General features: G+C 52.6%; 1 protein-coding gene across 1 annotated transcript in view; it reads left to right on the top strand.

Moving 5' to 3' along the window:
* The window catches only part of ATF6 (activating transcription factor 6), a 740,128-nt gene that overhangs the window by 71,936 nt on the left and 654,792 nt on the right, over positions 1-13,400 (top strand). The gene's annotated exons all lie outside the window — the stretch shown is intronic.

Below are 13,400 nucleotides of genomic sequence, written 5' to 3'. Positions count from 1 at the left end.
TACAGGATCCCTATCCTCCTCGTTCAGCTCCTCCGAGTAGCGAAGCCCCTCTACCAGAGCCCCCCACGCCCTTGCAGCGTCCAGCGCCTTGTCATTAGATGCTCGCCTGGCCAGCTGTAGGCGAAGCGTCCCTTCGCTCCCTGCCCAGGACAAGAAACTCGCCTTCCATCTCCGAAAGCTCGGACCGGCCCTTGCCTTCCAATGCATGGTGAGCTCCCTCTTTGCCATTATCAAACCCAAATCGTAAAACTTGCTCGTAATTTTGGTACTGGGGGTGTGCGGAAACCAGAGCAAAAAGCAAGTCCCCATCTCTATATCCAGCCCGCGCCGTCGCGTGATTCAGATACGCCACCACATCCGCCCAATAAGAGCCTAATCCCAGGCAGGACCAGAACATATGACCAAAATCAGCACCTTCCACTCTGCACCGGGGGCACGGCGATTGGGAACCTCCGAAGTACCGCAGAATTTTGACCGGAGTTAAGTAAGCCCTGTGGAGAGTATAAAATTGGACCAATTGAAATCTTCCAGGCCCGCCGTAACAGCTGTGGCCACGTCGTCTCAGGAATGGGCCTACCAAGATCTCCCTCCCATTTGCCCCGCAAGGCATCCAGGGGTGGCAGCCTCTCCGTGGACAGCCGCCTATAGAGACAAGTGATGGCCCTAAATGTACCCGCTGCCATAGTGACGTACTGACACCCCAAAGAAGTGGGAGGTTCCGACAGTCCTATCTTCCATTGTTTCTGAATCCCTGACACCAAGGCGGTGTGCAAAAGATAATCCCCCCTCGGCAGATCATACGCCCCCTGCAATTCCTGAAATGACAACAAAACGCCATCCCTGTATAAGTCCCCAATCATGTGGACCCCGCACTCTTCCCAGCCAGCCAGCGCCGCCCAATCCCCGCCATGCGGGAGGGCCGTGCACATGCCCAAAGGAATTTCCGGGGCATTTGGGACCACAAAGCCTGCCCTTTTCTGACTACGAATCCAGCATAACCGGAGTGTGCGCTCCTCGAGGGTAAGCTGGTCCAGCCTGAGCTTCTGCCGAAGCACAATGAATGACAACACGTGTCGCGGGATGACCCTACCCTGCGGGCCCTCAGGGCCTCTAAACTCACGCGCCACGGCCTGTGTCAGCCACTGCAGCTGTGCCGCCAAGTAGTACCACTCAAAATCTGGGGCCGCCAGCCCCCCCCCCTCCTCCCTTGGTCTCATCAAAGTGGACAGTGCCACCCGCCGTCTTCCAGCTCCCCAGATAAACCCTGTCATCAATGCCCGAAGCGTCTTAAAAAAGGAGACCGGGATCCATATCGGCAAGGTACGGAAAAAGTAGAGCAGCCGTGGCAGCGCTATCATCTTCAGCAGTGCTACCCGCCCAGCTACCGAAAGAGGAAGAGTGCGCCAGAACGCCATACTACCTTTGAGTCCCCTCAGCATGCCACCCACATTCCCCTCAAAAAGGTCGGCGGAGGTGTGAAATATGTGGACGCCCAGATACGGCAAGCAGGCAGGCTCCCACCTCAGATCTACAAACTCCGAGGGCATTTGAACTCCAGAGGACAAAGGAAACAGGCAGGTCTTAGTCCAGTTCGCCTGCAACCCCGAAAAGCGACCAAACTCCTGTAGCAAAGTCCTGGTGCCCCTTAGGGAATCCCCCGCATCAGCTAGATATAACAGGAGGTCATCCGCGTACAGCGATATGTGATGGAGCTCCCCGCGCAGCCGAACGCCCTCATAGTACTGCCCCTGTCGGGCATGCGCCGCAAAAGGTTCAATTGCCAGCGCAAATAAAAGTGGGGATAGAGAACAACCCTGACGAGTGCCCCTCCCCACTTGGCAAGCCGCTGATATGGTACGTCCCGTACGAACCCTAGCCGTGGCAGAGCTATATAACGGACAGGTCCAACGCACAAAATTATCGCCCAGGCCAAACTCCCTCAGCACCCGGAACAGATACGGCCACTCCACACTGTCGAATGCTTTTTCGATGTCCATTGACAACACCACGGCCTCCAACGTACCCTCCCCTCTCTCCCCCAGGATCCGCACCAACTGCCGAATGCCCGTCGCAGTATTCCTAGCGGGAATGAAACCCGATTGATCCGGGTGTACCAGTGAGCGCATGTGCCCCAAAAGTCGCGTGGCCAAGATCTTGCTGAGGATCTTGTAGTCAACCGGGAGCATGGAGAGCGGCCGGTATGCCGTCCTGGTGGTGGGGTCCCCGCCCTTCTTCAGCAACGGCACTATGATCGCCTCTCTCATAGTGGGCGGTAGCCTACCCAAGTCCCACGCCTCCCTGTATACCGACTGTAACTGCGGTGCCAGAATATCCAAATACGCTGCATAGAACTCCACCAGGAGGCCATCAGCCCCTGGAGTCTTCCTCCGGGCCATATTTTTAACCGCTGCCCTGATTTCTCCCAGAGAGATAGCTGCTCCCTAAAGTCCAAAAACGTTTTAGCATTCCGGTGCTGATTTGGGATTTAATTTTGCACTCCTGTAGTACAAGGGCTGAATTTTGCTATGCCTTTGCTAGTAGGATCGCAACAGATGGTGTATCTCTTAGTAGGTCACACCCAGTTGTTAATTTGTGCCGATGGTTGGCATTTTGAGGCAAACACAAGGAGATGATGGACGCAGCACTGAAACTTGTCAGACACTCACCCCCCCAGCCACTCTAGAAACACGCCTTCTGGCGCACTACTGGTTGGGGGATGAAGTTCACTATACTTAATAGGGGGCTTGGGGGCCAAGAAGCCCTCCTGGTACCTTCCTGCAAGTCCTACGCAACGGAATTCCTGAGAGCTGGTCGTAGGCCCAGACCCCTTTCTCCACCACTATGCAAATGTGACTGCTAGTTAAATCTTATAGTTTCACTGAAAAACCACAGGTTTCAGAACCTTCTAGCTAGAAATTGGCATTTACAAAAACCTTAGAAAATCACTGAAAAAAACAAATGTTACAGGGACGTTATAGTAGCCTGATATTTCACTCGTACAAAACCAGAGACATTCAGCCGTTAAAGTTAGCTGAGCTAACTATAACTCACGCCCCCCTATGCACTGTTTATGACTTCACATATTACATCACTCATGGCATGGTAATCAAGACTCTGTTCCAAATATGTGACCTACTTGTCTGTTGTGCATGCCGGTGGAATACGTCCACGAGAAGGGAGTACTGCGTGCCTGTGTCACGGAGGCCGTGATGGTCTGAGGAGGCTGCCAGGTTCGCGGCACTCTGGCTTGGACCTTGCACCAGCACGTGGTGGGCCCTCTTCGACACATGCCTGTGTTGGCAGGTGTGCATTGAGGCCTGGGTGCGCAGGTCCTGGCAGGACTGGTACGGGGACCTGCGGCCGGGGTGCAGCTGATGCACAGGAACGCAGGCGACACCGCTAACTGCAACGGAAGATGTAGGACTCATGCACTCGGAATGGGTGGTTGGCGTTGACGTTGGTGGAGATTCCCAGGTAGTCCAATATTACCGGCACAGTGATGGTATGCGTGCGCTTTCGGTAGCGGATATTTTGTGCAGTGTCACCAGGGGGCACAAGTAGGACATATGTGCATTAAATTGCCCCCTGACACGTGACGGAAGCCAGCTATGGCGTACACGCCTTGCTTGGTCTCTAGCTGTTCCTGCGCGGTGTGGGGGAAGGCTAGGTAGTATGGTACCAAGCTGATGATGGCATCCAAGACATTTGTAGGGGGCTTGGATTGGGCTGGCTGTGAGACTCCTCCGACAGTGGCGGTTGTTGGTTGGCAGGTCCCAGAGGCGAACAGGTGGAGCACAGCCTGCAGCTTTGTCTGCGGAGGGATTTTGGTTGTCCGCTGTGTTGGTACCATCGGCCTGTGGGCAATGGTGGTTAGGATGCGATGGTTGTCCATTTGAGCCTGCGGTGGGCAATGACATTCCCTGGTGTGGGGCGGGGGGGGGGGTACTGGGAGTGGTGGCGGTGGGTGTTGTTGCCCTATTGGGGTTCCGGGCTGCATGTTCTGTTGCCCAGGGGCATCTGTTGTTCTTCATGTTTGGCTCTGGGCTGTGCTCCCTTGTCTGGTGCCGGTTTTTGTCCGACTTTCCGCCAGGTCAGAGCAGGTGTTAATTTCCTGCTGTTAACGCGCCTTATCGCATGTTTTGTGATCTTATCACTGATCTGGCTGGTCGTTGAGAATGTTGTGGAGTGGTGTTGTCTAGGCTTTCTGCATGGGAACGCCTACTCTGCATCTCATTAGCGATGGTTGCCGGGGTCCTCTGTGGCGATGTTTTTTGAGGATGCTATCGCCGGAAAACAGGTGATATTGTTGCAGGGATTCTGCTCATGCACAGAACTATGCGCAGGAAACCAGGACCTCAGTGAATTGTGGTGTACCAAAAACTCACCTCCGTACCCAGAACCCCAATCCGACTAGCATCCGTGTCCCATTCGTTATCCGTATCTTCTCGGAGATCCCAATGTATAGACAACCCAGAACAAGCGACTTAGAGTACTCTCAGGAATGGTGGGAATCAGAAATACCTGTTTGTTATTATTCTCATATCAGTCCACATCAAGAGTAATCAGAGACACGGTAAAGTTTAAAATGTTTATTTTATAAACTACGTGTCCTAAGATGCAGTACTTTGGCTAACATAAGCAGACAAATTATTAAGATTAAAACCATCAGCATTGTTACAATACCATAGAAAATGAAGGGAGAAATCATATTACAAGTGACAGTGGAATACAACCACCTTCCCTTCACTAGTAAGCTAGTATTATTAGACTAATAGAAGGTCTCTAGGTTTGAATGAGGAACACTATTCCGTAAAGATCAGCATAGGTGAATCACATCACAGGATCAGCTTTGCTCTGCGCCTGGAAATGTTCTTCTCCAGAATGTGTGTCTAATGCATGCAAACTGCAATATTAAAGGCTCTCGACTTTCAGGTATTTGCAGCTGTGTGTGTGTTATGGCTAGAGAGTGGGCCGATCAACCTGAACTCAAAAACATACATTGTCTGGCGGCTCAGACTGTTTCTGCATTCATGTTCAGAACAAGGTCGCAGTGTACGTCTAGAGATGTGAACAGACAGTTCTCATGTGAAGAAAAGGCAAGCAAGCAGTTTTCAAATAATAGCATGCATCTGCAGTGTCGTGTACTAAAGCAGCAAAAGTGGCAAGATGGCGTTCTAACATCTAACGCGGTTATGCTAACATAGCAATGTATGTATCTAAATTGCTGCCTTCACTACACCCCCCCCCCCCTTGATCGGACCACGAACAAATAGGGATACAATTAAGGAACGCAGAGTTGAAGTTCAATAGAACGGAACTAGGTGCACAAATTGGAAATCCATATAAAGGGCAGTGAAAGTTCGAAGAAAGAAACCGAGAAAAGGGAAAAAAAAATGTTTTGAAGGTAAATCATAATTGGAAATCGTAACATCCTGGAAAGGGTCAACGAGCCCAAATGTCGAAACAAACATAAAAAAAAAATGTGCGTGTTACGGACAAGGAAAGTTGGACGACATCCAAGTTAATCCATTAACGTACAAGCACAGTAAGTAGCGACGGCTTCGAAGAGGAAATCATTGGAATGTTCTGCAAAAGTGTCCGCCATCCAGTCTAGCAAGGTAAATGAACATACATGTTCCATGACAACTGGGACCTCTAGCACAATCAGAGGACAACTGGCGTGTTCTTCAAGATAACTTCCCGCCAGGAAGTCATATGCAGCCGTACCGATGTCCCAATTCCCTAGGACTCCATGTGCCGCTCCACACGCCATAATCCTGACACCAGAACAGTCCAACTCATGAGCCACTAAGGGACTCCTCAGTCGATCATAATCCGGGGCAGGAGACACCGAGTTTGCTAAGCACAAATCCAGAGCCCATTCGAATGGACAATCCAGGCAATGAAAAACAGGTTGCACGTAAGTAAAGTAGGAAAACCGGAAGGACAATCCATAGGCTATGCTCAATCAATCAATCATGGAACTTATATCGCGCACTACTCACCCGTAAGGGTCTCAAGGCGCTTGGGGAAGGGGGTCTGCTACTGCTCGAACAGCCAGGTCTTGAGCTGTTTCCTGAAGGCCAGGTGGTCCTGGGTCATCCGCAGGTGGACGGGTAGGGAGTTCCAAGTCTTAGCTGCCAGGTAGGAGAATGACCTTCCTCCAGCGGTGGCTCTCTGGATGCGAGGGACGACGGCGAGGGCGAGGTTAGCGGAACGTAGCCGGCGGGTGGGCGTGTAGAAGGTGAGGCGGCTGTTGAGGTACCCTGGGCCTAGGTCGTGGAGGGACTTGTGTGCGTGGGTGAGGAGTCTGAACGTGATCCTCTTGTTGACCGGGAGCCAGTGCAGGTCTCTCAGGTGGCACGAGATGTGGCTGCGTCGGGGGACGTCCAGGATGAGTCGGGCGGAGGCGTTCTGAATTCGCTGAAGTCTTTTCTGAAGCTTGGCCGTAGTACCGGCGTAGAGGGTGTTTCCGTAGTCTAGTCTGCTGGTGACGAGAGCGTGGGTGACCGTCTTCCTGGTCTCGGTTGGGATCCATCGGAAGATCTTTCGGAGCATGCGGAGGTTGTGGAAGCAGGCTGAGGAGACGGCGTTGACTTGTCTGGTCATCGATAGGGAGGAGTCCAGTATGACGCCCAAGTTGCGTGCGTGGTCCGTCGGTTCAGGTGCGGTGCCTAGTGCCGGGGGCCACCAGGAGTCGTCCCATGCGGAGGGTGATGGTCCCAGGATGAGGACTTCTGTCTTGTCCGTGTTCAGTTTCAGGCGGCTGATGTTCATCCATTCAGCGACGTCTGTCATCCCTTCGTGCAGGCTGGCTTTGGCGGTGTCGGGGTCTCTGGTGAGGGAGAGAATTAGCTGGGTGTCATCGGCGTAGGAAATGATGTTGAGGTTGTGTTGGCGTGCGATGGCAGCGAGGGGTTTCATGTAGATGTTGAAGAGAGTGGGGCTGAGCGACGATCCTTGCGGGACGCCGCAGATGACTTCGGTGGCCTCGGAGCGGAACGGAGGGAGGCGTACTCTCTGTGTTCTGCCTGAGAGGTATGAGATGATCCATTCCAGAGCCTTCCCTTGGATGCCGGTGTCGTTGAGGCGTTGGACTAGTGTGCGGTGGCAGACAGTGTCAAATGCTGCGGAGAGGTCTAGGAGGATGAGTGCCGCTGTTTCGCCGTTGTCGAGCAGGGCTCGGATGTCGTCGGTGGCTGCGATGAGGGCGGTCTCGGTGCTGTGGTTGGCTCTGAATCCGGACTGTGATGGGTCGAGGGATCCGTTCGTCTCGAGGAAGGCGGCCAGTTGCTTGTTGACGACCTTCTCGATGACTTTGGCGGGGAAAGGAAGGAGCGAGATGGGGCGGAAGTTCTTGAGGTCGGTCGGGTCCGCTGTTGGTTTCTTCAGCAGAGCGCTGAGTTCGGCGTGCTTCCAGCTCTCCGGGAAAGTTGCTGTGTTGAAGGAGGTGTTGATGATGTCTCGGAGGTGGGGTGCGATGGTAGAGGCTGCCTTGTTGAAAACATGATGGGGGCACGGGTCGGTCGGAGATCCGGAGTGGATGGTGTTCATCATGCGTGACGTGTCTTCGGGGGTCACCTCGGTCCATGTCTGGAGGGTGGCGGCGGGGTGCGAAGGTACGACCGATGGGTGCGGGGGTGAAATGTCGAAGCTGTTGTGGATGTTGGCGATCTTGCGGTGGAAGTACGAGGCGAGGGAGTCGCAGAGGTCCTGTGAGGGAGTGATGTCGTTGTTGCCGGTGCTGGGGTTGGAGAACTCCTTGACGATGTTGAAGAGCTCCTTGCTGTCATGGGCGTTCTTGTCCAGTCGTTCCCGCAGAGATTTCTTCTTGGTGGTGCGGATGAGCTGGTGATGTCTGCGAGTGGCGAGTTTCAGTGCTGTTCTGTTGTCGGCGGTCTTGTTGAGGAGCCAGGCCTTCTCGAGGGTGCGGCAGGCCTTCTTGGAGTCCTTAAGTTCGTCGGTGAACCAGGGGGCCTTCTTGCTTCTGGGCCTGGTGAGGGGGTTCTTCAGTGGCGCGAGGTCGTCGGCACAGGAGGTCAGCCACTGCGTGAGGTCGAGGGCAGCTGTGTTAGGGTCCGTGGTCCTGACAGGTGGGCTCTGGCTGAGGGAGGTGGCGAGCTGGTCGGCGGTGATCTTGCTCCAGTTTCTGTGGGGAGCCTGCTTCGGGTGATGGTGGACCGTGTTCTTTCTGAAGCTGAAATGGACGCAGCTGTGGTCGGTCCAGTGAAGTCCGGTGGAGTGGCTGAAGGTGACGTGCTTGCTGGACGAGAAGAGTGGGTCGAGCGTGTGGCCGGCGAAGTGGGTGGGGGTGTTGACCAGTTGCTGAAGTCCGAGGTTGGCGAGGTTATCCAGCAGGGCGGTGGTGTTGCGGTCATTGTTGCTCTCCAGGTGGAAGTTGAGGTCCCCGAGGAGGATGTAGTCGGCGGAGGGGAGGGCGTGAGGGCTGATGAAGTCGGCGATGTCTTCGCAGAACTGTGCGCGTGGTCCCGGGGGTCTGTAGATGAGGGTGCCTCTGAGGGTAGTCTTGGGGTCGGTGTGGATCTGGAAGTGCAGGTATTCGGCGGCGTTGAATACGTCGATGGAGTCAGTCGAGATGCGAATGGTGCTCTTGTGTACGATGGCGATGCCTCCTCCGGTCTGGTTGACGCGATCCTTCCTGATGATCTTGTAGCCGTCCGGGATGGCAATGGCGATGTCGGGGGCTGAAGAGTCGTTCATCCAGGTTTCCGTGAGGAAGGCGACGTCTGGAGATGCAGTGTCGAGGAGGTTCCAGAGTTCCACGGCGTGTCTGTGGACGGAGCGGGTGTTGAGCAGGATGCACTTGAGGTGGTTGCTGTTGTCCGTCTTGGTGGGCGTGGTGCTTGTTTGGAGGCAGGAGAAGTTGCAGGATCTGCAGGCGAAGGGTCCATGGGTGCGTTGCGGGGACGCTCGGTAGCATCCGGTGGCTCGGGCGGTTTTGAGTGCGATGAGCGTAGCGAAGTCGTAGGTCCTGCGGGGGGGCTGGCGGGCGCGGGGACCAGGGGGTCTGGCGCTGGGCGCGGTCCAGGCGCAGACGGGCTTACCTTTGGCGCACCTTCGGCGCTCAGTCGGCGCTCCCGCTGCGCGCGTCCGCTGCGCGGTCGCTGAGGGGGCGTCATAAATAAGGAGCCGGGAGGGAGGGTCAGCGGGAGGCGGGAGCGGGGTGGCCAATGGGCAGGGAGGGGGGGCGGGACAGAAGGAGGAGGCGGGAGTGGGAGTGTGCGCCTGGGGCAGCGGCGCCGAGAAAACGGCGGGAAAATCGGCGGGAAGCGACGGAGCCCAAGGAGTGACCAGGTAAGTGGCGGTGGTCAGCGGGCGTGGGGAGTGAAGGTAGCGGCGTGGGTGGCGACCAGGAAGCAGCAGGCGGTACCTGGTTGCCAGCGGTAACGTTCCATAGTATTCAAGCATCCGGTTACGAAGATGGAGCAGCCGGGATAGGCTGTCGTGTGACACAAATTGTGCAGCCATTGCGCAGTAAGCAGACCAACAACAGCACCCCAGCCGCGAGGGCGAGAATCAACGGGAGACCGCCAAAGACGCTGGAAAAAATAGAATGAAAAAATGCCGGTATCACACCAAAAATAGTTTGGAAGGAGGTCACGAGGCCGGAGCCCACAATTTTGAAAAAATGCGCCAAGCCAGTTGTTGACGAGGCATTAAATATAGTTTGAATCGGGGCACCAAAATGAAGTGGGAGATCAGTATTCAAAAGCGCATGCACCTCTGTGTGCGTATTTGCTACGTGAAGGACAAATGTTTCACGGGATGAAGTCAGAGCGACCTCTTTTTGAGACAATAGAGCCCTTATTCTGATCATCTTGTTGAACTCTGCTTTAAAGGTTGGAATGGAAGGCCAGATGGATACATCCAGCTGCCCATGCGGGGGTGGGAAAAGGACATTCTTACAGCAGACTACTCTCTGTGATACAGTCACAATATAGGGAATTCCCACTAGCATCCCGCAGCAAGCTTCGTTATTTAAAATGAAGTACCGGGGATTTTAGGACCCCAGCGGTGCCAGGGATAGCACCCTATGACTTCGGGTTATCCTGTTGCTGTAGTATTATAAAAGACGCTCTCATGGTAATGTAACAAAGAACTTGGCAGAAGAAGCTGAAATATGAAAAAGACATATTTATTAAACTCAAATGAGTGAGACTACGTCGCACAGAAGCCTTAGCAACTGAATGAGGCAGTCTGCAGAACAAAAACCAGTCTTCTATTTTATACAGAATATTACGCTTTGGGCAACACCGCCCCTGTTTTACAAGTGGTCATTCACATATTTTGGCTTCAAAGAAAAGGCAGAGTCATGGTGACAATCCCACATTCCTGTTCAACCAGCCCACTATTATTTACCCAGCGAGGCTCAGATCCCACATCAGATATCGATAGGCCCCAATAAACATGAGCATCTCCTGTTTGGGAAACAAGCCATAAAGCAGGAACAGTCAGGTGTGAAAGAGATTAGCTGGAGGCTCGTGTTTAATGTAAAGGCTTTATGGTGTGTCAAGCCCTGATGCTAATCACAGGTGGCCAGAGGACGGGGAGCTCGTGAGACCGGACTGACCTGGGGCAGCAGAGCCAAGCTGCCCAGGTCATAGAAAAGTCAAAGGAAGGCACATGTGCTCTAAAGGCCCGTATTTGCTTCATAATATGTAGCCTATGTGAGGGTGTTGCAGGGATTCTGCTGATACACAGAACTATGCGAAGAACCCCAGGACCTCAGTGAATTGTGGTGTACCAGAAACTCACCTCAGAACCCAGAACCCAGTATCCGGCTAGCATAAGTGTCCCATTCGTTATCCGAGATTTAGCTCGGCGGTCCCAATGAATAGACAACCCAGAACAAGCGACTCAGTACATACTCAGGAATGGTGGGAATCGGAAATACCTGTTCGTATATTATTCTCACATCAGTCCACAACAATAATCAACAGAGACACGTTGTAAATAAAAGGGGTTTATTTTTATAGACCACGTGTCCTAAGATGCAGTACTTTGGCTAATACAAGCAGACAAATGATTAATATCAAAACCAGCAACATAGTTACAATACCATAGAATATAAAAGGGGTGATCATATTATAATGACAGTGGATACTACCACCTTCCCTTTACTAAGAAGCTAATATTATTATTATGCTAATAGAAGGTCTCTTAGGCTTGAATAGGGGACCCCATACCTCAAAGATCAGCTTAGTGAAATCACATCACAGGAGCATCAGGAGTCTTCTCGCAGGAAGGCTCGTCTTCGGTCTGATTAATAAACATGATGTCTGTGATATTAAAAGCACCAACTTTCAGGTATGTGCAGCTGCGCGTGTGTTATGGCTAAATAGTGGGTCGATCAACCTAGAGTGGAAAACATGCATTGTGTAACAACTCAGACTGTTTGTCACATCGTGTGCAGACCAAGGTCGCTGCGCAGAGCTTGGGATGGTAACAACAGATTGCTCTTGTGTGAAGCAAGTCTCGAGTCAGCAGTTTGTTTTAAGAAATAACATGTAAACGCAGTGTCGTGTGCAAAAGCGAAAAGATGGCTTTCTAACATTTAACGTGGTTATGCTAACTTAACAATGCCTGTACGTATTCAGAGAGAACTCACTACACGCCCCCTTGATCGAAGCACTATTTAGTAGGCAAGAAAAGAGAGAACGCAGAGTTCAGTTTCGTCAGAGCAGAACAAGGCGTAACCAATCCAAAGGTTCAGCATGAGTTAAAGCCTGAAACGAAAAAAATTGAAAAGCAAAAGGGGAAACTGTGGTGTCCGGAAAAAAAATATAATCAATTAACCCCTTCGATGCTGCGCAGATTCCGCCGCTGTGCTGACGGAATCTTGCGCGGGCGTGGTCATGACGGAATGGTTCCGTCATGAGCACAGCTCAACCGTGGGTCATGACGGAACCATTCCGTCATGAGCACCGAAGGGGTTAAAAAAACTCAAAACAACCATCAGGGAGAAAGCAAAAAAAAAAAAAAAAAGGTAAATGCCGCGGCAGGGTGCTGTCCAGGAGCGACAGGCGCCAAGGACGACAGTGCAGTCAATCCATGAATGTATAGGCAGCATATGTGGCAACCGCCTCCAACAAAAAATCATTTGCAGGGCCAGCGAAAGTCTCAGCCATCCAATCCATCAACGAAAAGGAGCACACGTGTTCTTCAATCAGCGGAGCTTCCAGCACGATCAGAGGGCACCCGGAATGGTCCTCCAAATAGCTCATAGCCAAGAAGTTGTAGGCAGCTGTAGAGATGTCCCAATTACCCAGGATCCCATGTGCTGCTCCACAAGCCATTATCCGGACACCAGAACAGGTCAACTCGTGAGACACTAAGGGCCTCATTAGTCGATCGAAATCTGGCACCGGAGACACCAGGCTGGTCAAGCACAAATCCAAAGGCCATTCAAAGGGACAATCCAGGCAGTGAAGCACAGGCTGCACGCAGGTGAAGTAGCAATACCGGAAGGATAATCCATATGCCAGGCTTAATGTCGCCAATGGCAGAGTTCCATAAAAGTCAAGCATCCTATCCCGAAGAAGATGCAGGCGGGACAGGTGCACGTGTGGCACAGAAGGAGCAGCCATTCCGTAGTATGAAAAGGAAAAGCAGCACGCCCGCCACTAGTGCCAGAAGCAGCGGAACACCTCCAAAGATGCTCGAGAAAAGTGAATGGAAAAAATCCCGGAACCACACCAAAAATAGTTTGGAAAGAGGTCACGAGACCCGAGCCCACAAGTTTAAAAAAATGAGCCAGGCCGGTCGTGGACGAGGCATTGAAAATAGTCTGGATCAAAGAGCCGAAATGTAGGGGGAGGTCAGTATTCAGAAGCGCCTGTACCTCAGTGCGCGTATTAGCCACGTGAAGGTCGAATGTTTCACGAGATGAAGTCAAAGACACCTCTTTTTGGGACAATAGGGCTCTTATTCTGCTCAACTTGTTGAACTCTGCTTTCAAGGTTGGGATCGAAGGCCAGATGGAAGCATCCAGCCGCCCATGCGGGGGTGGAAAGAGAACATTATTGCAGCAGACCACTTTCTGCGAGACAGTTACTATATACGGGATTCCCACTAACATCCCACAGCAAGCTTCACTATTCAAAAGCAAATAACTACCGTTAGCAAGCAGTGTGAAAGAAGGCGTAATCACAGGCACTGGGACACCCCGTAGGATGCATGCTAAGTTCGGTGCTTGTACATTGCATGCGCCGTGTAATTGAATGTGCCTACATACCAAGGAATGGTCAGGTGACGTGGTACATTCCTCGCCCTTCAAATAAACCTCAGTCCCGTCCCTAGTACATCTATACGTAAAGGGGAGGGACCAAACCTCATGTATGAAAGCGGTGCCCAGCGGTTCATATCTACCCAAAGCATAA

This window comes from Triturus cristatus, chromosome 4_1, assembly GCF_964204655.1.
Source record: "Triturus cristatus chromosome 4_1, aTriCri1.1, whole genome shotgun sequence".
In the NCBI taxonomy this organism is placed as follows: Eukaryota; Metazoa; Chordata; class Amphibia; order Caudata; family Salamandridae; genus Triturus; species Triturus cristatus.
Note: the sequence above shows the minus strand (reverse complement) of the source record. Positions and strands in the feature narration are given on the sequence as shown.